The following is a 23,756-nucleotide window of genomic DNA, read 5'->3' as shown; positions in this document are numbered from 1 at the left end:
CCACTATATGTACTGAAAATGAATCCCTTACCTACAATAATCACTACTATGAAATAAAATAAAAAATATTTTTTCTAAAAACACTCTCATTTACTTAGACCTTATTTGTTTGTTTTCTCGATCTTGAACTGGTTTGCCCCTTGGTCGTTGTCTCTGAAGCATCTGGACCCTTCTCTAGGGCCTCCTTGTGATTTATTCGTGGCAGGTACTCTCTTTTCTTTTTGAATAGCTAATAATCCCGCCTGAAGCACACCACACACTGCATGCAAATTGAACAACACTGCAAACTAGAGTGAAGAAGGGTGATGGTCATTTGTATGATGTTTCTTACCCTATGCCATCGTATCATAGGTAATATAGAAGTTGGTGATGATATGCCCCTGCAGTTATACACTGAAAGTGACACACATAAACAGTTAAAATACCTTCAATCAGTTATTCCAATGCCCTTAAGGACAACATAGCAATGTCTACTTGTATTTTTAAAAAACAAGTACTTTCTTCGTCTAGGGTAGTGACACCAGAAACCTACATTTGCCCTTCCAACTCCTGCCTACATGTTGAGGGAACCCAACCTTCTTCCTCAGGTATAGCCAGCATCTGTTGTAGTCAGGTGGACATGTGAGCATGCATCCCTTGTGCTGTGTGTGTGTTAGAGTATCACATCAAGACCCATGTTTCTAGTAACTCATAGAATCGAGTTGGTTCCAACGTATTTCTCATTTAGTCCTATGATGTTGTTTTTTTAGGGATGTGTCCAACGTTTTATCTTTCCAGGAAAACTGTCATTTGGTACCTATGTGATAGAACCTGCTCTATAATCACCCACTCTAAATCATTTGAGAGTGATCAGGTACCAAAAAGCGGCTTGCCATTTTGGTTGTGTTGACACCTTATATTATTCTGATATTCACAGATAAAAATGCAAATCTTTCTAGATGTCATGGCGATTAATTGTAGACCACATGAACATATAATCATGTAAACCACATTGATGGAGTTGAAATTTCTATGACTGGTTTTAATCTCCATGGAGTAGTCAAGCATCTTAGTGATTTTTGTAAATCTACATACAGAACACTCTCCACAGGGAAAAGTCCTATAGCGTATTCTCTTCTTCGAAAGTTGTGTTAAGTGGTCTTTCAAGAACATGCATGTATTTTAAATTCATATTATGTGTGAAGGAAAACACTGATTTTTAAAATTATAAAATATTTGAATTTAACATTCACCAATGTTTGTTGATTTTTCTTTACATCAATTTATACATTGCAGTATATGGTGACAAAAATCAATTGGGTACGTTCTTCCATGGTTGCCTTCTCATTGAGGGCATCACTATTAGTGTTATGAGCTCTTTTCCTTGCTCTTTCAATGACTTTTTTGGGGTAGAGGCAGACCAAAAATTGGTTTGAGAGGTTACAAAGTCTAGCAAATTTGTGCATTTGGGTCTTATTTTTAGGAAGAGACCAAATGGTACGTTTTTCTTCAATGAGTACAGATGTGCAATTTCAAAATGTATTAAATTGTTTTTATTAGTAGGTTTATTATAAATCTTGGTGAGTAAAGTGTAGCATCCTCCCGAGCCCGTGTACATGCAAATGTTCACACCACTTGGTAAGACACGTCTATTCCTCCATGTATAACCATTAACGGAACAATCTACATCATGAATTCTGTCACTCACAACCACTGACGTATGTCATTGTTCTGCAGAGTCCATCAGGACCCAAAAGGGTCCCATCATCTCTAACTCACAAGACTCTACATCTCCCCCTTTGTTAAATAAAAAGTACCAATAATACATTTATGCATTACAACTCTTCAATAGGTCGTTTCGGTGCTTGAATCAATTGCCCAGATCTGGTCATGTGAGACTGCGGGGATACTGGAATTGTGTTCATTACTGGCATTAGTGACAGCGACATTGATACAGTCATTGGATTCTCAGGATTCTCAGGTGGACAAGTCTTGTTCCTTACAGCTAGAGTTGGTGATGGTAAAGGAAGGTGCTTGAAATACAAAGAATCTTGCATAATGGACTTTCCAGGATGGTGAGCAGTCACCATGTGTCCTTTTCTAGTCACAACCCTCAGTAGGTCAGTATCAAAAGGAGCATCAGACTTGCATTTTCGTTTCTGCCCAATGATAACTCAGTCTGTTGAACACAGTGCTCCAAACACAGCAGTGTGTGTCTGCAGAGGTTTTCATTTTTGTTTTGTGAGATGAATCAGTGGTGTGAAGTTTATCAATGTCAATAGATTTATAATTGGTCCTTTGTGGAAGTTTGGTTCCTATGGCTCTCCCAAACATTAGGATGGCAGGGCTTTCATCCATGGTTGCATGGGGAGTTGACCTGTATGCACGAAGCATAGATTGATGAACTGATTTGAGATCAAGCTTTTCTAGCGCAGCGCAGTGAACGGCCTTTCACAAGGTAAATATGGGAATTTTCAACAATTACTAGTAAAGGATATCCAGAAATTTAGAACTTACCAAATATATCCTTCATTAGGATTTACTGTGATAACCCAGAAATTGTGTCTAGGTCATTGCCACCACAGTGCACAATCATGAGGTCTGGATGTTGGCAATCCACAATGCTCTCAACCAAAGACAGCAATTGATGCCACTTTAACCCTCTCTGGTTAACCCAAGTAATGTCTACATTAGATACACCCAGGCCCCTGTCAATGCCACTCTTTCTAGCACTCTCTCTGGCCAAAAACACAAAACTATGCCCACAATCCAGGCCATTCTGGAGACAAGCTGGAGTATCACACAGAAAAAGGCTGCAGCAGAATGAGGCAGGTTTGAAGATGAAAGGCAGTTACAATAAAGAACAGCACATATAATATAAAGGAACATATTAATTGGATGGTGGAGATGTGCAAAGAAACTAAAATTAGCTAGTGACTTTAAGAAAAAGAGTAACAAACTCTGTGTTTGGCTTTGGAAAAATAAAAAAAAGTTATGTTCTTTGGGATATGATTGGCATTGCAAACAGTCAACCACACCTGCTACAGTTAAAGTGAAGCTAGTATATTGTTCAGAAGGAGTCTTGTGAACTTTTGACTATTGGAAACATTGTTACTATGGAAATGGAGATAAAAGAGTGCGGGAAGTGTGGACCTGAAAAGCAGACTAGTGTACAAAAATTGCTCAGTCGGGACTATATATCTTGTAACAGACATTATTTTACAAAACAAAGTATAGATAAAAAGCATTAACAGCAGATTGTTGAATGCTTTGAAGGGCTTCCATGATGATTCGCAGATTCACCGTGGACCACATGGGTCCTCTCTGAGATCTGTGGTGGATCCATGGAGCCGCAAAAAAACTACCAAATTGGGCTTCTTTACAGGAAACATGGAAATGGTTAACAAATAGTGAGCATTTAGAAGTGGTATAAGAAAAAAAGATTGCTAACCGCAGGAGTCTGAGTGAGAGTACAGTGGGGGGAAGGTTAACCATTATTGGTACTTTTGTCATGGGATTGGAGGAGGATTGCCATATTTCTGACTTGAGATTTGCAGTGGAAAACAAATGTTAACAGATATTAAAATAAAATCTGGACAACAGCAAAAATAATTTACAGGTATGTTAGTTAGGTTGTACTATAAAAAAGTATATTAAAAAATTCCTATGAATGTATATAAGCTGAATAAAAATGTGTAGTTTCTAGGCACTGAACTAAAGACAAAATAAAAGGGAGGTTAGATTAGAACATTAACTAAAGATATAGTGAGCAGCAAAGGAGGAAGAGGAATTGCTATACTGAAAAATGTCATTTCATTAAGCCAGTATGAATGAATGTGTTTGAAATTAGATGTGGGTGTTTGAATATATTATGTAGTTAATTAGTATGTAATTTACACCCACTCACATGGTCAGGTAGGCACTTACACACCCAGTACCACTCCCACAATAGCACTTATGTACCCAGAACTCATATAGCCAGACAGCAACTGACACACTCGATCACTCACCCATTAAAACATCCACACACCCATTTACTCACCTATACATCCACTTGCATAGTTATTCATACTTTCATACAGGCACTGTCACATCCACTCACATATCTATATATCCATTGATGTACGCAGCACTCATACAGTCATTTATACATGTATTTATACCCCATACATCCAGTAATACACCCAGTCACCCACTCATACAACCACTCACATACATATTTACAAAACACTACAGCCACTCACACACCCAGTCAGAACAGACAGAGGTACTTACACATCCACTCACACACCCACTCAGCACTTATGTATGTACCACTAACACAGTCACTTGCGCACAAACACCCACTAGCACATCCAATTACCAATCCATACAACCACTTGTATACTCATTTGGACATCCATACAGTCACTAACACACCCAGTCACACACCCACACAGCTACTTATACATCCAGTGACACACCGACAGAGGCACTGATATACTCACTCACATATCTACTCAACCACTCACACACCCACTCACCCACCCCAACAGCCACTTATATATCAATTTATACACCCACACTCAAACACTTACACAGCCTGTTACACATTGACATAGCCACTTTGGTAGCCACTCACTTGCTTATAGTATGTAAGCTAATAGTATGTAATGTAAAGTTAAATGTATTCTATATTTGCTTTTCAGACATTTCCTTGTGTTTAAAGAGGGATGGAAGATGTAATGGTGAGGCAAAAAGAAATATCAATTTCGCTTGGTGACAGCATCCGTAAATTGGGCAAAGGATGACATTTTTAGTGCAACTGGTATATGACATTTGCCAAAATGAGTCACTATGCATTGAGGTTTTTTGCTGCTTATATTGCGTTGGACAATTTTTTGAACAAGTTTCTTTTCTCCTGAAGGGATGGAGAAATACTTTCAAATGTCAGAGGAATCCTTTGGAGGTAGTATGTCTTCTCTTCGTCCTACTCTTCCCCTTCTCTTCTATCTTCCCCAGAAGACATCCTGACTTTAAAACGCTGTACTTTTGAAGGAAAGTGAAAAAAACTGGATGGAGCTGTTTTTTATCCAGAAAATAACTGATTTAGGGTGAAGTTTGCAGTGTCGCTGGGTGGAGACTTACTGTATTCAATGAGAAGTGGAGGCTTGGGCGTAATCCTGAATTCGCAGTAGATTAGTGGTGGCATCATGGTGTATCCACGGAAACAATGAATGAATACAAAGAAGAGAATGACTTGTAGTATTTAATTTATAGAAATACTAGATAAGTTACCTTAAGTTGATTTCTTTATTGTTATATTTAAAATGTATAATAAGAATAAATATGTTCCTCATATACCGAGATGGGTATTCCTGATGGGAGGCCACAACCTCTCCTCACCGATCGACCTAATCCTGCCCTGATATTCAAGACCGGTGCGGAGAGAGAGAGGCTCAAACCCTCAAGCAACCACTGCCTTCAATGTCCACTCCTTTTCGCGCTACCAGATAACCAGGCGCTATTTTGAAGGGTCCGAACAAGCAGTGCCCAGGTGAAATCATTGGAATATACTTTATCTATTCCGCCATGCAACCAGGGCTGCCCAGACTTTTCCATAGCTGTTACTGTCACATGCTATATCGGATTCACTAGTATATATTATATATTTCAGGCACTCTGTAAAAGTTGGAGTATTTATGTTTTTCCAGGCTCTACATATGTCTCGTCTTGCCAGAATAATCACATAAAAAATAAATTTGGATGCCGGTTCATTAAGATGATAGTCTGTATGCAAACCGAACATAATCATTCTTGGAGTGACTTCGATTTGTTTATGTAATACCTCAACTAAAAAGTCTCGCACCGTGATCCATTAACTTACTATCTCAGGACAGTCTATAAACATATGATAATCATCGGCTGCAGGCAGTTTACATCTTGGGCAATGATGATCTAAGCCTGTTATCTTTGTTAGCTTTTTAGGAGATATATAAAAAAAAAAGAATAAATATGTGACTAAAATGTCTTTATCAACTTGTAAAAATGTATGTACTAAAGTGATCTTATAGATGAAATTTATATATTTTTTTAAAATGGTGGAAATCACTAAAAACAAATGTTACAGGAACATTATAGTTAGGAAATAACATTAAAATATGTAGAAGTTTCCTGAAAAAAAACAAAGGTTACGGGGATGTTATAGTTACGAAATAGAATTTAAAAAACCCATGGAAATTCACTGAAAAAAACAAAGGTTACAGGGACATTATTGTTAGGCTTTGGTTTTACACACACAAAGCCATTGAAATTCAGCAGCTATAGTTATCTGAGATAACTATAATGTACACCCCCGCAAAGCACTGCTTATAACCTCACATATTACATCACTCATGACTTGGTCAGTGACATCACTGATAACATTTTACATGACATCACTGACGACATCATCCAGCAAAGTAAACTTCATTATACTTCATAAAATACCATTTAGATATTTTCAAAGAATAAGAATAAGAAGACACAGGTGAGAGACATACAGCACAGAGCTCACTGTATCCTTATCAACTACTACATTCACTTATCACATAAGAGACAGAACTCAGCGGATAGTCCTGTCTCTTCTGAACCACTACTCTAAACACTAATGACCAAAGTAAAACATCTAACTGTGTAGGCTAGTCTATTGCAAACCACAACTCCTCCATTCGTGAACCTAGAAAGAGGTTTTAGGTCAAATGTCATTTTTACACAAACTACTACAACATACAACCAGTAGTGAGGTCTTAGCGGACAGGCCACTGTGTCACAAACCACTAGTGGAATTATTCTTCATCCTGGAGAAATGTAGGAGCAGAAAGGTGAGTCTATTATAAATGTCTACTATCCTAGAGGAAGGTCTTTGTGAACAGATTAATTTATTGCAATCTACTACTACACTTATCCACCACAAAGGAGAGAGGTCTGATGAAACTTTTCTGTATATCATAAAACAGAATGATACTCAGCCATCACTGTGGAATGAAGTCTCAATGAACAGCATAAACTGTCACAAAGCAATACCATACTGATACATCAGCAGGAGACATGTGTCAGTGTAAAGGATAGTTCACTAATAAATAGTACAGCAGCTTTAAAAACTGGATTATAGGTCAGATGACATATGTTAGAATTAGTACCACTCCTTAGCGGTACAGAAAGAATAGTAATTTAACTTATGGAATACCTTAGTATATATCTTAAAACCTCAGAAACGTTTACGGAAAACTTACACTCACTAGATGATGTAATGAGTGATGTCACTGACCATGTCATGAGTGATATAATATGTGAGGTCATAAGCAGTGCATTGCTAGGGCGTAAGTTATAGTGAGCTCAGGTAACTAGGACTGCTGAATTTCTATGAACTTTTGAGTATAAAATATGAGCCTAACTATAACATACCTGTAACTTTTGTTTTTTTTAGTGAATATATATATTTATACATATATATATATATATATATGAATCCACATTTTGAACAAGGCAAAGAATGAATGAGCACTAACTCAGGATTAGCTTATATTTTCATTTATTTGTGCAAATGGGCCATTGCCATGCCCAACGCCTTTCGGTCCTTTCCTCGGACCTTGGTCATGGGATATATACAATAAATTTATACAGGATGGGAACTAAAAGTCAAGAATGAGGCTACAACTAGATTCTCAGAACGTGACTACTCTAGGTTCACTATATCTTGTGCCATCAAACGGGCTAACAAGGAGAGTAGAGAATCAATTCTATTTAGAGATCCTAATAGTGATAAGATACAGTGTAAAGACACCAGACAAAACCACAATAGTGATGATAACAGCATTAGACTAATTGTCCAGTTTAACAACCAACAACATAAGTTAAGAACAATTTTTAATAAACAATGGCCCATAATTCTAATGGATCCCATTATAAGGCCGATATTACCAGAAAAGCCCACTATCACATTTAAAAAAACTCCATCCATGAGTGATGCCCTAGTAACTAGTAGCCCAGAAATAATTCCAACTTGTAATTGGCATTCTGGTAAAAAAAGGATTTTTTAAATATAGCTCTTGTAAAGTATGCCGCTATGGTGTGAATGTGTCTCAGTACACCACGGTTTTCAGTGACAAACCGATGAAACCAAGTGGGTTTTTTACATGTAAAACCGAATATGCAGTTTACATTTTAGAATGTACCATCACACTTAAATGTGCGGGCAGCACAAAACTACAAGCGCATGTACGTATTTTACAACATCTAAGAGCCATTTCCAACTCAGATTCCACTTACCCTGTTGCTCGGCACTTCAAACAAGTCCACAACAATAACCTCATTTGTCTAAAATATTATGTTATTGAATCAATACCCACGTTACAGCATGAAGGAAACCAGGAATCACTTTTGAGACAACTAGAGAGTCAATATATTCTGAATTTAGATACCAGAATGCCCAATGGATTGAACCTTGGGAAAGAGCTACTTAATTGTCTGTAGCAACTTGTTAGTGATACCCAAGTACCATCGTGAAAAACAACAGAGAGAGATATATGCAATATGTACTCAAGAGATATGCCAGATTAGACTCTAGTCACTCTACATCGTTAATCTTAAAAAATACGCTGCTATCTAATTTTGCACTTTAATTATGCACTGCACTTGGCTCACTAGGCACTTTATAGAGCTGAAACCGTTAGATATAGATGTTTTGTGGTTTATCTTGCAGCCTGTTTGAAGGTTGATCATGACTGTAAAAAATGAACTATGAAGGTAATATTAACATCTCAAATCAGCATTCAATTGATATTTGCTACTTGCACATAATTGCATAACAAACATTTTCCTTAAAATTTCGGATTTTAGGTTAGGTTGAAATAATTCTGGTAAATTAAATTTTATCAACAAGATGTATTATATTTTGTAGCTGTTGTCAATCCTTTTGTTCTAATATGAGACCTTAGAACGGACTGATTTACTTAACAAGCTCCGCCTGTTCATTTTGTTCATTGTTTTACCAATTTGTTGGCTGCTAATTTATTATAGCCTTCGGGCTATACTGGCTATTAAAGGCCCGCTCCAGCATTCGGCGAGGGCCTTTAATAAGGGAGCAGAACTTTAATAGCCGGTAAAGTCCAGCTACGACGGGCAATAAGGCTATTAGAACATTCTGCCACTAGAGGGCAAAGTGTTCTAACAAATAAAACTAAGTCCAAGGGGATTTAAATCCCCTCGAGCTCCGAGAGGTCTTTGTGAAAACATTGGAATGTTGCTCTGCGGGCCTTTACTGGCCCATAGAAGCACAGAGCACTCCACTGTCTTCAATGGAGTGCTCCACATTCCAATGTTTTAATAAAGCCTTATAGCCCGCCATAACGGGCTATACCACCCATTAAAGGTCCGCTCCAGTATTTGGCTCGGGTCTTTAACAAGGGAGCGGAACTTTAATGTCTGTTATAGCCTAGCTATGGAGGGCTATAATGCTATTAGGACATTTTGCCACTAGGGAGGCCGAATGTTCAAACAAATAAAACACAGGCCTCTCAGAGCCTGAGGGGGTTTAAATCCCCTTAGGCTCTGAGAGGCCTTTGTTCACAGTAACCGCAGTGAACAAAAACAACATAGAATGTTGCTCTGCGGGCTTTTACCAGCCGTAGAAGCATGGAGCACTCCATTGTATTTAGTGGAGTGCTCCACATTACAATGTTCTAAATGACCTTATATGTGGCATTTGATGTGTTTTTATATTTATGCATTTTATATCAATGTTATTTATATATGCACTATGAATTTTGACAATTATGGAGGTTCTATATGTTCCTATATAGATGGATTGGATAAAACAAAACTCATCCATACATTGTATAAATAATTGTAGTCTGTTTTTCACAAACTCTAACCTTCATGCAGAGTCTGCTTTCAGTGTTTGTTTGCTGCACTGTGTTACGTGAGTGTTTGGCAAGAACATAAAAAGAAACGCCTTGTAATTATATCTGTACATGAACTAGGCGAGGGAGGCCGAAACGTGTTGTATCTTTTGGCAATGTTGTACTGAAAATAAACAGCACATATGCAAATTGAGTTTGTGCCCAGTTTCTAATCTGGATGTTGGGAGTTCAATATATATTTAAAGGAAGGCTAAACGAAGCTGAAATGCATTCGCCATGAAAATTGAATAAAGACGCCTAAATTCCAGCAAATTGGACTCAACAACATCGTGGTGCCCTGAAATCCGCATATTACCTTCCTGGATGAAATAAAGCACTCTTGGACTTGCAGTTCGCTCACATTATGTGATCTGCAGCAGGTGAGCGCAGATACAGAATTTGGGGTGCAGCGGACCGCAACCCATCTGCTTGTGGCAGGACATTTAAAACCACGTTGGCGTTCATACCTGCTAAAGACTCTGGGTGCTGAGGAAGGCTAAACGAAGCCGAAATGCATTCGCCATGAAAATTGAATAAAGACGCCTCCATGGTTTTTCCCCTATTGTCGCCTCTACTCTTTCTTTGGAGGAGTTGTTGTATATATATATATATTATCTACTGGCAGTCGCCAGTAGATAGTTATAGTTAGGACCGTGTTTCCATAGAAAATCCGCAACATTCTATTTGGAATAACTTTGGCGCCGATTGACGAATCCTCGCGAAATTCTCAAAATAGGTGGGGCGCTCCGCTCCGCTCCTACCGTGAAAGTCTCGGGGGGATTCGTCAAGCGGGGGCTGAGAAAAAGGGGGGGTCCCAAAACGCGTTTTCCCCATGCATTTTTCCATAGGACCTTTAGTCCGAGCTACAGCCCGAACGGCTGAACAGAATTACTTGAAATTTGGCAGAGAGGTAGCCCTCAGATCAGGGATGTGCCTTTTGAAGGTCTTGTGTAAATCTGTTCAGTATTTCCTGAGAAAATAGCATTTAAATCAATATATATATTTATGGGCGCGCTCCGAGCGCGCACCGTAATATTACCGTACGCGCACACCGCCGTGCACGAGCGCGATTCTGATTGGTTGTTAGATCTCAGTAAACATTCGAATCGGTCGAAACCAGTAAGTGTCGGCCGCCATTTTGTCTCTCGCAGTCTGAGGGGGTGAAAAACAAAGGTGGAGAACGTGAAAAGGGGGCAGGGTGGACAGTTCCTGACCCCCTAGCCTTTGTCAGGGGTCCCAGAAGGACCCCCAAGGGCAAAAATTAATTTTAATTTTTTTTCAAAAAATCGCCGAATGCGCGTAGCGTACGCGCACGGCGTAAACGGAGAAATTCCGCGAGGAGAAATTCCGCGAACTTCGCGTAACTATTACGCGTACCGTGCGCGCACGGCAAAAAAAAAAATTCAAAAAGGAAAGCTTAAAAAAAAATAAAAAAAATTGTGAGGTAAGGTTGGCTCTTAAAAGAGCCGTTGGGTTAATACAGGGATAGAGGAAAGAAAGAATGGGAATATTATGAGCGTCTACAAACGTGCTGGTCTATCTTATTGTTAATAAGGGAAACACTGGTCTCCCCAAAAACAATAAGACCACAACACGTTGTACACCTCATTGCAACCCTCCCAAATCGAGGGTTAATGTCCAGAGGAGCAGAAGAAGGTGATGCTCCCACCTCAGAGGAAGGGCTCAGCTGAGCTGCCGATGATGTACTCGGCTGAGCTTCTGAGGTTGGGCTCCGATGACTTACTGAAGAGTTTTCTTCAGTATGTCGAGCAAAGGTCCTGGGATGTTTATCCCTAAGGTGTCTCATCATAGAGTGATTTCCAAAGGAATACTTCTTCCTTGGATCTCCTCTAGATAAAACACGGTCACAAAGTGTGCAAGTGACCAATGGAGCATTGACCTTTTTCTGCCCCTCTGGAAAAGTAAAATACTCCCACACAAAAGAATCCTTTTGTTTCCTCCTTCTCTGTCTGATGATGGTGCTGCTAGGCTCACTCTCAGAAGAGGTCTGCTGCTCTGCCATTGTATCTCAATGTCAATTCAGCTCCTTCTCCTAGGGGATCTCAAGCAGTAATGAGGGGAATGGGTGTGGTGTGGGAAGTTTCTGGAACTGAAAGTAGTTTCAACCTATGAAAAGTGTTCTTTGTGGATCACATGACCAACCGTGCGCGCTCCTTAAGCTTACGGTACGCGCTCGGAAACAAGTACGCATGCGCAAACGTGATGCTTACGGAGCGCTTACGGAGCGCGTACGTAAAACGTAACCGCGACGTTGCTTCCACGCAACGCGCATGCGTGTACGTGTACGTCACGTACGTATCACGTAAGCGCACTGTACTTATGACGTACGGAGCGCGTAGCGTCAGCTTACCGTACGCGCATCGTATCACGTAAGCGCACCGTACTTATGACGTACGGAGCACGTAGCGTCTGCTTACCATACGCGCACGGAAAAAAATGCATAAAAAAAAAAATTAACCATTCCATAATTCAGGATATAGTACATATATTATTTTATACATAGGTTTACCAAAAATCTCAAAAAAAAATTTGCATTTAAAAAACCGTACAAATTCACTGAAAAAACCATAGGTTTCACACATGTTATAGTTAGGAATTAGCATTTAAAAAACCTTGCAAATTCACTGAAAAAACCATAGGTTTCACACATTTTATAGTTAGCTGGACATTTCACTCGTAAAAAAACAATGAAATTCCCCCGTTATAGTTAGTGCAGGCAACTATAACTCACGCGACCGCAATCCTCTGTTGATGCTAATACTGTATCTTTAGCTATACATATATTTCAAATATTTATTTTTCATAAAGACACATATGTCATCAGTGATGTAACATCTGACATCATCAGCAGAGGATTGCGGTCGCGTGAGTTATAGTTGCCTGCACTAACTATAACGGGGGAATTTCATTGGTTTTTTACGAGTGAAATGTCCAGCTACTATAACATGTGTGAAACCTATGTTTTTTTCAGTGAATTTGCAAGGTTTTTTAAATGCTAATTCCTAACTATAACGTGTGTGAAACCTATGGTTTTTTCAGTGAATATATATATATATACACATTAAAAAACAAAGGTTATAGTTAGGCTCTGATTTCACTTGTACAAAGCCATAGAAATTCAGCAGCTATAGCTAACTGAGCTAACTATAACTTATGGCCATGCAATTCACTGCTTATGTCCTCATATATTACATCACTCATGACATGGTCAGCGACATCCATGATGACATCACTGATGACATATCAAATCGGTGAGTAAGTCTTTAAGTAGATCTGTAAGTGGGAGCATGAGTGTCTGAATTTCTCTGTGAGTGGGTGTACATGTCTGAGTTTATCTATGAGTGGGTGCATGAGTGAATGGGTCTGTGAATGGCTGTTGTCTGCTAAAGATGGAAGAGATAGAAGAGAAGGGGAAGAGCAGAACGAAGAAGAAGTCTTACCAAATCCAAATAGGTGAGACATTCCCTGAGATTCTGAGTAGATGTATCAATAACTGTATGGGTGTGTGAGTGGCCGTATGGACGTATGACTGGGTGTGAAAGTGTCTGTATGGGTGTGTAAGTGGTTTTCTGGGTTTCTGAGTGGGTATGTGAGTGGCTGTATGGGTATATGCGTGAGTGATTTAGTGGGTGTATGAGTCCATAAGTGGTGTGTGAGTGGCTGTATGGCTATGTGAGTGGGTTTGTCAGTGGTTTTGCTGTATTAGTGTGTGAGTGGGTATGTCAGTGGCTGTGTCAGTCTGTGAGTGGGTGTTTAAGTGGCTCTATGGATGTGTACATGGCTGCGTGAATGGCTGTGTGAGGACCTGTGTGGGTCTTTGGATGGGTGTGTGAGTGGTTCTCTGGGTCTCTAAGTGGATGTATCAGTGACTGTATGGTTGTGTGAGAGCATGTGTGAGTGCCTGTATGGGAGTGTGAATGGGTGTATGGATGTGCGAGTGGTTGTGTGGGTGTATGAGTATGTGTGTGAGTGGGTCTGCGAGTGGGTATATATTTTTTTTAATGGGATGCATCATGGGTTCACACAAGGGCCACGCTGAGTGCTGTGTTGGATCCACAGATCCTTGTGCACCCAAGAAAGAAACATACCTCTATCTGACCTCTTATATTATATTGACACTTTATTTCCCCCCTTAAGAACGGTGTCCTGATTGATAAAATGGTGGTGGCAACTTTTCTCTCAAGTTGCAGCCAGCCAGTCACAGCATTGCTGTTGGTGTGTGGGTCCACCATTGTGGATCCATGCCTCTAGATATGCATAAATATTTTTCCTTTAATACGTCCAAAACTACTGAAAAGATTACACCACATTTCAAAAGCTACTCTTAATGGAACAGGTTCTAGTTTCTGACAAATTTGGTGTAATTCTGTTCAATGGTTCAGGCTGCAGTCATGTCAAAAATCCCTATGAGAAATTTTATGGGGAAAATGTGTTTTTGGACCCCCCTTTATTTCAGCCCCTGCTTGACAATTTACCCCAGAGAGCAGCTCAAGTGAGTGGCAAACTAGTTGTGAACATTTTGTGAAGATTCATGAAATGGCACCGAAGTTATTAGCAAAATAAAAAATGATGTTCCTATAGTAACTATGTCCGTACTATAACTACGTAATATTATACCTATACTATATCTATAAGTACCAATCGGTGACCGCTAAGAGGTAATATTTATATTACACTCAGTGCAGGCCCCGCATGTGAATCCACAATGGGTCCATGGATCCAGATCCCAATTTAAAAAAATAAACCTACTCAGAGACCCACTCACACACCCTCTTACATACTCACAAATCCACTTACACACCTACACACACACACATTCATACAGTCACTCACATACCCACTCAGAGACCTAGTACACCACTCAAACACACACTCACAGACTCACACAGGTACTCACACACCCAAGTACACACCCAGTCAACCATTCAAATATCTATACAGCTATTTTCACACCCACTCAGATACTCACAAAACCACACACCCACACTTAAAGACCCACACTGCTACAAACAAATGCACTTGCATGCCCACTCACACACACCCACTCACACACCCATACAACCACTCACACACCCATACAGCCACTTGCACACCCACTCAGAGACCCAGAAAATCACTTATATACCCATACAGCCACTCACACACCAACCACACACACCCACACAACTGTACAGACACTGACACACCCACTCAGTGACCCACAAAACAACACACATGCCCACATACCCATACATGCATTTAACCACTCACCCACACAGCCACTGACACAGCCACTGCCATACACATACAGTACACACCCACTCAGTGACTTAGCGAGCCACTCAAAGACCAACACAGGCACTCACACACCCACTCACACAATCACGTACACACCCATTCAGCCACTTACATCCACTCATAGACCCACATAGGCACTCACACCCATTCACAGATCCACACCACCAGTCACACATGCACTGACACACACACCACATACCCACACAATCACTCACACACCCAGGTTACAGGGACATTATAGTTAGGAAATAGAAGAAAAGAAATTGTAGAAAATGACAGAAAAAACAAAGGTTGCAAGGACGTTATAGTTAGGAAATAACATTAAAAAACCATAGTAATTCACTGAATAAAGTTACAGGGACGGTATAGTTAGGAAAATGAATTAAAAAAAACCTTATAAATTCACTAACCATTGAAAGGTTAAAAGTGCATTATAGTTAGGTTCAGATTTTTACACACACAAAACCATAGAAATTCAGAAATGAACAATGGAATTATGTAGCAGAACATTTAAGGGCCCATCTAGAGCGTCTGGATTTAAGATAAATTACTGATACTTATTTGTTCCAATAATGTCCATCATCTACAGAACATTTACAACTGCCTCTATGCTCAAAATACTATTTCAGCACTATATAAGGTATTATTATAATGAAACTCTGGATGCTGATGATGTTTCTTCTTTCAGAAACAACCTTTAGAATATAAAATACAAAAGTCTCATCATCTACAAGACAGGTTGAATTATCAGAAATAGGCATTCATCACATAGTGCTGCTCAAGGTAAATTATAACTCCTTAAATAAAAAGCTATCCTGTGCCACACAGAAATAAACCTACAAAGCAATTTCCCATAGAAAATGTATCTCTTGATAGTGAGCTTGTTTTCATAGTTGGAGAAAGCTCTCTAAACACAACATTTTATTGCTATCAAGTTTAATGGTACTCAAGTTTTGAACCTCTGTAGGTTAAAGAACAGAGTTATGTTGGCCACAAATTAAACTTGATACCTGCAGGGTATAACAGAAGTGTAAGAGGTTTGGTTATTAGTTGAGGGGGTTAAGTTCCACCTCAAGGAATATTTACAATCCTTTTCAGGATTAAACCACTAAAGTCCACTAAATTAGTCTGAGCTCATCCTTCTGATATGACAATGCAGTCAGGCTTAACATGGAGTCAATGTGTAAAGTATTTATGCAGTACTAAAACAGTAATAAAGTTAACCCGTTTACCGCGGCGGTAATTCCGCTGTGGTGCGGGGCGTTCTATTAAGTGGGCGGGGCCGCGTCGGCCAACGGATGTGCGCAGCACTACCGAGGTAGTGTTCGCGACGGGCCGTTGGCCGACAGGCGCAATGAAAGGGTTAAAATACAAAACAATAGAATTCCAAAAATGATTTAGAAAAATAGAGTAAAACTTAATTTTAAAAAATGACACCTAAATTACAAAATTCAGTAAAGGGAGCCAGGGATCTGAATGTTTAAAGTTTTAAGTAGAAGTGGCGTCAAAAAGCACAAATCACAATGATAGCCAATTGTTGCTGTAGAACAAGACCTAGGCACAATTTGATGCTGACCACAATGGAGCATGGGTTGGACAAACAAACCAGGGTCAACGTAGTCAAACATTGTACCTTCTGACTTTAGTTCTTTAAGTCCCAATGCATCAGAGGAGTACACTTCTAAAGCCCCCCAAGACCTCAGGGGAGGCACTTAGAGAACCACAGAGTGGCAGGCAGAGACTAACAGGCGAGTCCAGTCCAGGTCCAGTTGCTAGAGGTCAGCTGGGCAGTTGTAGTAAAAGGCCTCTTGTAGCTAATTGTGTCCCTGAAGCTTTAACAGCCTTATGACCCTTTAAGTTTACATTTTTGTCATGGGTGCGAGAGAGAGAGTAGGCCTCTTCTTCTGTGGCAGACAGCAGGTTCAGTCGTCTTCTTCCTCGAGTCCAGGAGTGTTCTAAAGTGGGTGCTACAGTTATGCCTGGCACTAGCCTGGGGCTGGGAATGACCCCTTGGGAGACCCTAACTAATGGGCCAATTAGCTCCCATAGCTACCTTTACGCCTTTGGACATTTTGAAGTTGGCCAAAGTCTCCTGACACATTGACATTGGCTCTGAGGGCTGGCTGTGTATGCTACAGTAATCCTAGTGTCCTCCTAATTTATTAGTAAACTAAAATTCAGTTTTAGGCAGTGCCTGTAAATCCAACAAACTCAGAGGCAGAAGTCTGGATATACTAAATTGTTTTGGCATTCTGTTTCTCTCCTTCGAAGTAGACCTGAGAAGCACTGTGATGTTAACAAGAGGCCCACTGTAATGGAGGCTGGTCTGGCTGGAGAGATAGACTTAGTGTGCATGCCACACTTCTACATCTGCTTGTGATGGGGTAGGCCTCTTTGAAGTTCATCAAGTCCTTGAGCCCATATGCCATTCTGTCAAGAGCAAAACAACAGCTCCCCACACCCAAGGCCTGTCGTACTTGTACAGAGAGTAATTTCACATCTCACTTAAGCTCAGTAAAATACTACTGGCTGCCTGGCACAAGGGAGGATACAAAATGTAGGTTTAGCTTCCAGGGACTTGAGGCATGGCAAAGGCAACGTTATCAAAGTCCCATTTTCCAAAATATTTATTACAAACTCCATTAGTGAATTGGGCTTGTTCTAAATATTTCAAAGAGTCAAAAAATTACATTTGTAGCAGCATCCCATAAGGAGATAACATTTATTAAACATACTATTTTATTCCAATGTTTTACTAAGAATCAGTCAATCCTGCTACAGTGAAAATAGCTTTGAGATGCTTGTCACTGTAAGGACATGTTTAAAGTTAACCTTTACATGTCCTACTGTTAAATACCATACGCTCTGTCTTAATGGTAAAAAAGTCTTATTTAGTAGTGACAATTACAGATTTAGAAGGAGGGTTTTAGGCCAGTCAAAAAGGATTATTTTTACAGGTAGAATTTGCAGATGAAACCTGCACAACCTACAGTGATGTTTGCATTTTCACTGCAAAGGGTGGGACAATGAGTGCTGCAGCCTACTGGTGATATTTAACTTACATTTAACTAACAGGCCATGGGTGCACTGTGAGTAACCATATAATAGGGCCTTATAGGTAAGTTAAGTATATTAATGTTACCATGTTGAAAGGAAGTGATCAATCATTTTACCAGTAGCAAGGGCAAAGTGCACAGCGTTTCTATAGCCGGCAAAAATATGGTTCAGCAAAAAGGCAAAAGAAAACTGGGGTGACCCTGTAAAAAGAGCAAATTTCCAACAAGAAGTCAGCAATGAGAGCTTAACTGACTGAGTTTTCTTGCAGGCTGTATGCATACTTTTGACAGTGTATGTCGGTATTCTGTCAATTTTGTTTGCTGAATTGCTTCTTAAACGTTTTCATTGGAAGATATTGGCTACATCGGAAAGCACAGATCTGCCTGAACATGAACGGAAATGCAAAATATTAATTTACACATGGCAGTATGCCTCAAGACTTTGTTAGCTCCACCTCATTTCCTAAGAAACAGAGGTGGACTTGGTGGGTGTTGCTAGGTCATTGGTTACAAAATTCTCGGCTGCAAAAAAGGAAACTGAATTAAATTGTTATATTCACAAAATAACCTGTAATATACCTGCAGATGTTTCCATTGCAGCAGTGGAGATCTAGGCACCATAAAAAGTAGGGCTCTTTACCTACCCAGTGTAGGCTAACCTTTTCATTAGATGCTACAGATAAACAAAGCTATATCTACTGCACAAGTCAGTCAATGGCAGCATCTTATGTTACTCGGAAGCATATTAAAGTATGTGTCATAGAGTAATACTGGAGATTATTATCGTAATTGCCACGAGGGTGTGAGCAGATTTTGCACCCCAGACAGTGTTCCAGTTTGCACATAGAGGAATTTCATTCTGTTTACAAAGCAGATGCTTTCCAGTTTTTACCTTCTCTAAACTTCTGGTCCAATTGTGTGGGGTACATAATTTGTGTTCGCGCAAAGAGCACATGAGCAATTAGCATATGCACAATTATCACCCAACTGGCAAACAGGAGTTTGCACCCAAAAGGAATTAGCTCCTTCGTTGTATTCAGGACCTCAGTAGAACCATTACTGTCATTTAATTTTAAAATATTAAAATAGAAGCAAGTGGTGGCAGACAAATGCTATTCCAAGATGTCATCTATATCTCGATTATTGCGTGAATGCACCGAATCTGGTGGACTTTAAACAATTCAACCACTGATATTTTCACTTATGTAGATTTTGTAATAATATTTTGCCATTTGCGTCAAAAATATATATGGTCACTTTATGCAGGTTGAATTTGTTTTTGTAATATACGGCACACATTTTTGTAACTACTCTCCGAGTCCTATATGCAGTATTTTAAGTTACCCAACTGGGGCCGTTTCACACACACCCTGGGGGTACAACGGGTGTTTGCGCCCACTTTATGCGCTCCCTGGCCACTTTGAAATTACAGAAGGGGCCACAGATGCTGACGCGGCCCCTTCTGTAATACAGATAGCGCTGGCGCACATACAGCACCAGCGCTATAATTAGAGGGTGTTCCCTCATTTAATTCAATTAGGGAATCACTTTGTCTTTATAAAGTGCACTGAAAGTGAGCCACAAGAAGGTGGCGCACTTTCAGTGCACCTTTGAAATGCAGCCCTCTAAAGAGATGGAATAAAGGTCCCATGGACCCACCCAGACATCCCCTTGGAGGCGGGTGCAGTCGCTCACTGCATCCACCTACAAAGGAATCTCTAATCACTTTTCTCTTAAAAGCGCATGCATTCTTTCTAATAGGTGGCCCTTTCTATGTTTGCGCCCGGCACACATGCTTAAGGTGCACCATGGCACAAACATAGAAAATGCACCATATATCTGTAATAGGGGCAGGTTTCTAAACCAATTCAACAAGAGACATACATACATCTTTTTAAAGTTCCCTTCAAATAGCCACATGAATTAGCTTTATTGCAAATACCTGACTGATCAGTTTGTATAAAATGTACAGGATGGAAAGGGCTGCCCAGTCAAAATGTACATATTCAGGGAACATGTGCCAAAAGAAACTTCACCTTGACTGATGTATTTGCATAAAATAGAAGTACTCAAACACTGGGAATGTGTCTTTGGTAACATATGGGCAGAATCATTTAGTAAAATATTACATTTAAATATTGCTTGGAAACATTTTCCTATTCATTTAGTGCGTCGTACCTTCTTAAAGTAAAATTGCCCGTCAGAAGTACACATGTTGTTCGTATAACCTAGAGCTTAAGTGTGTGCAGTCCATGGGGCACATTCACAGAACTAACCTGAGACAAAATCCTAAACTTACTACTTTTGGCATTCACAGAAGGCATTTAGTAGTAGTAAAGTTAGGATTTTGTCGTAAGTTTGACTTAAGTTTGACTTAAGACAGACTTAAGACAAATTTAGGACAGACTTAATGCAGATTTAAGACAAAATCCTAACTTTACTACTACTAAATACCTTCTGTGAATATCAAAAGTAGTAAGTTTAGTATTTTGTCTCAGATTACTTCTGTGAATCGGGCCCAATGTATCCAGCTTTTTTAAAGCAGTATTAGTGCCCAGCAGTTAAGGCATTCACCGCCTATTCACCATGATTACTCCAGGCCTAGTGAGACTCATTTATTAGACAGCAGAGTGTGTGAGATTTGGCTACAGAAATACAAAAGCTTTCTTTTTTAGCGTTTCCTGTATTTTCAGTCTCTAATCCCCTAGAGTTAGAAGCATTTTGTAGTTTTAATTGAAAAGGAAATGCTAAGACCTTGGTGAATTTGATATGATGGCATCCAGCCACTACCTACATCTGGCAAGTAATTACCATGGAGGAAAGACAAATAATGTAAGATAGAAAGTTACAGTAAACTTGTCTGCAGAAGCATAGCATATTTCCTTTTAAGATCTTTGATAAAAGTAGACATAGTGCATGCTATTAGTCTGAAGCCTGCTGTAGGGCCACAGCTGTTTATTCACGAATCAACCGTAAACAGCAGTAGTTCAGAAGTAATTTCTGTTAATCCCGAGTGACCCCAGAAAAGAGAAAGAAAAGGTGTGCTATTTTTTCAAGTTTAACTTTCTACATGTCATGATCCTTCTTTTGCAGTAGGCCCCTTCACTCAACATCATGGATACATAAAGCACCTTTGAAAATAAAACTTAAAATATGAATTTCATGTATACTATACAAGCCAAATGTATTTACACTTAATTAAAATCATTACATACAGGGAAATAAGACAAACATAACATTATTGTTAGAACTGCTGGATATTACATCTTCGCTGGGCCTTGTACCTTTTGTGGTTGGTCCTACACACGAGAAAGGGCATACCCTGGACCAAGTGTTTTCGTCGGTCCCGATTGCGGATATTGAAACTTTGCCTGTGCTCTGGACGGATCACAGGCTGATCAGGTTCTCCATGTTGGAGAATGGGCGAACGAACAGTAGTGCCCCCATACTGCCCAGACCAGCTGCGAGAGCGCTGCATAGAGTGATGCCTGATATGTTGGAGCAGGCGCTTGCGAATCATCCTTGCCCCTTTTCGGGCGCTTTGGAACAGGACACTGAGGCTCTGCAGCTTTGGCTGACTGAAAGGCTAAACGATCTTGCCCCTGGAACGGCCCCCCGGTCCACGGCAATCCGGCGATCTGCGCCGTGGTTTACGGAGGGGCTGCGATTGGCGCGCAGCCAATGTAAGGTTGCTGAGCGGGCCTGGCGCCGTCAGTATGACGAGAAGGCCAAACTCGCCTATAGGTTGGCTATGAAGGCGTATCACCGGGATATCCTGTGTGCTAAGAAGGAATATCTCGCTAGGAGGATTGAGGAGTCGGTGAACTCCTGTAAGGAGATCTTCACTGTTGTGAAGGAGTTCACGACCCCCAGTTCCAACCTACCCCTACCAGTCTCACCTGACTTGTGGGCGCGTGATCTTGCCAGTTTTTTTACTGACAAGATTAAGGCGATTCAGGCTTCTTTCTTGGACAGGTCGAAGGAGGGGTGTTGCGGCCCTGGGGCCGGTTGCGTTCCACCGCCCATACCTGCCGCTGCACTGTGGGTTTTTCCATCTGTTTCCAGTGATGCGTCCCTGTTGTTGCTGGCCGGCCTGAAATCGGGCTCGCCGTTAGACCCCTGCCCTGCCAAATTTTTGGCTAGGATGGCAGCGGTGGTGAATCCACTGGTCAATCCTCTTATTAATGCCTCTTTGAGGGAAGGGAGTGTCCCACGCACCTGGAAAAGGGCGATGGTGATCCCCCTCCTGAAAAAGCCCGGTTTGGATACTGAGGTCCTGGCCAATTACAGGCCTATTTCTCTTCTTCCGGCTCTGGAGAAGATTACAGAGAAACATGTGCATTGCATCTTGTCGGGTTTTCTTGAAACAAATAGTCTACTGCACCCATCCCAATCCGGGTTCCGCCCTAATTTGAGTACGGAAACGGCCTTGTTGGAGGTCTCGTAGGTTATTCGCGAGACTCTGGATATTGGAGGTAAGGCCATGCTTGTCATGTTGGACCTGTCGGCGGCCTTTGACACCGTCCCCCATGCGGCGCTCCTCGCCAGGCTCCATGCCATCGGCCTCAGGGGGACGGTGCTCAAATGGTTTACATCTTTTCTTGAGGGCCGCCGCCAGACGATTTGGGTTTCCCAGAGCGCCGCCGAGATGCCGCCATTGGGAGTCGGAGTTCCACAGGGTTCTGTGTTGAGCCCGACATTGTTTAACATCTTCATGTCTCCCCTGGCGGCCTTGGTGGAGGCTCATGGGGCCCAGATCGTGTCTTACGCAGATGACACGCAACTCCTCTTCACATGCGGGAAAGATCAGGCATTTGATGGATAGAGCATTCGGGGGTGCCTGGGGATGGTCTTCGACTGGTTCCAACAGAATAGTCTGAAGGCCAATTCCAGTAAGTCGGAGGTCTTATTCTTTGGCTGTGCCACCGACCCGGAGTGGCAGGATTGGTGGCCGCCGGATATGTGTCCTCCTGCACAGTCATCGCTGGTTGCCAAAAACTTGGGAGTTAAGCTGGACAATAAACTTTTGCTGAGAGCACATGTTCTTGGTTTGGCTGGCTCCTGTTTTGGCATTCTGAAGATGCTCCGCAAGTTTTTACCATTACTTTCTGTGGAGCACAGGTGGATTACTGTGCAAGCTTTCATTGGATCCAGGCTGGATTATGCGAATGCCCTTTTCCTTGGTCTCCCGGATTATTTGGTTCAGCGCCTGCAGGTGGCCCAGAACTCTGCTGCTCGTGCCATTTTTGGCCTTCACAGGCGAGCGCGAGTATCTGGGCTGCTGCAGACGCTCCACTGGCTCCCTATCCGGAAGCGGATTATGTTTAAATCCTTGACGCTGATGCACAAAGCACTCTTTGGCACTGGTGCAAGATATTTGCAACGGAGGTTGTCCTTTTACCGTCCAGCCCGTTCACTGCGGTCAGATTCTCTCTTTCTGGCCGTGGTGCCGTGGGTTAGGAAGGCGCGCACTGGGGGGCGCTCTTTTAGCTTTAAGGCTCCC

At 41.0% G+C, this 23,756-nt stretch overlaps 1 protein-coding gene across 1 annotated transcript in view; it reads right to left on the bottom strand.

Annotated features, from left to right (window-relative positions):
* The window catches only part of DLC1 (DLC1 Rho GTPase activating protein), a 1,452,292-nt gene that overhangs the window by 1,278,778 nt on the left and 149,758 nt on the right, over positions 1 to 23,756 (bottom strand). The gene's annotated exons all lie outside the window — the stretch shown is intronic.

Source organism: Triturus cristatus, chromosome 2_2, assembly GCF_964204655.1.
Source record: "Triturus cristatus chromosome 2_2, aTriCri1.1, whole genome shotgun sequence".
In the NCBI taxonomy this organism is placed as follows: Eukaryota; Metazoa; Chordata; class Amphibia; order Caudata; family Salamandridae; genus Triturus; species Triturus cristatus.
Note: the sequence above shows the minus strand (reverse complement) of the source record. Positions and strands in the feature narration are given on the sequence as shown.